This window comes from Canis lupus, chromosome 8 (genome assembly GCF_003254725.2).
Source record: "Canis lupus dingo isolate Sandy chromosome 8, ASM325472v2, whole genome shotgun sequence".
In the NCBI taxonomy this organism is placed as follows: Eukaryota; Metazoa; Chordata; class Mammalia; order Carnivora; family Canidae; genus Canis; species Canis lupus.
Window position 1 is genome coordinate 27,131,048 of NC_064250.1, and position 1,045 is coordinate 27,132,092.

The following is a 1,045-nucleotide window of genomic DNA, read 5'->3' on the forward strand; positions in this document are numbered from 1 at the left end:
CCGCCGCCGCCGCCGCCGCAGCCGCCGCCTCTCCGCAGCCCGGGGTCGCCAGCAGGGACTGCCGCATGTTCGGGGCGCTAAGCGCGCCGGCCGCAACTCAGTCGCTTGTCAGTTCCTTCTCGGAAATGTACTCGCTCCGCGAGGCTGCCCGAGGACACCGTGAGCAGAGGCCAGAAACGCCCGGCCAGGGCCATGGTCCGCCGCGGGCCGCCTAGTAACCGCTACCGCCGCCGCCTCAGCCGCCGCCGCCGCCGCCGCCTACGTCCCGTAAACTTTCCCCGCGGCCGCTGGGAATTCTGGGAAACTCGACGCTGCGCGAGCGCCGCCGCGCCCCTCCCCCACCCTAGCCCCGGGCGCGGCTCGGGCCGCGGGACGCCGGGCGGCGCTGTCCGCTAACGGGCCGGCCCCGCCGCCGCCTCCGAGAAGAAGCGGGTCCTGCGGCCGGGAGAGGACGAAGGACGGAGTCCGCCAGACTGAGCGCGGGGCCCCTTCTGCCCACAGATGTTTCCCCGGGCCCTTGAGGGAGCGCGCGACGCCCCCCGGAGACGCGTTCCCGTCGTGGTCCCTGAGTGAGGACGTCCCTCCTGGAGTTTCTTGGGCGGCTCAGTCCGTGACAACGCAGAATGCGGATAGGATTGGACACTACTAACCCCGAGGCTAGTGCGGTGACAAAAAAATTCAAGATGCCTCTTTTTCTTGAAAAATTACTCTGTTCAGTCCTGATTACAGATAAATCGATCATCACCTGTATGCCACGAAGCATCTCTCTGATAAAAGAAAAACAGGAAGAAAGCAAAATGGAGTTTATACTACCTTTTACTTCGCTAAATTTGATGTTAGCCTTATAGCTCATCGTCACTTTCATTGTTACATTGAATAGCCACATATTTCCGCTTGGAATTTAGTATTACAAAATTTTTTAAGGATTTTAGGAGCACTAAAGGTCAAGACCTGAAATTTTTAATTTAAAATAGAACTTAGGGGGATCCCTGGGTGGCGCAGCGGTTTGGCGCCTGCCTTTGGCCTGGGGCGCGCGATCCTGGAG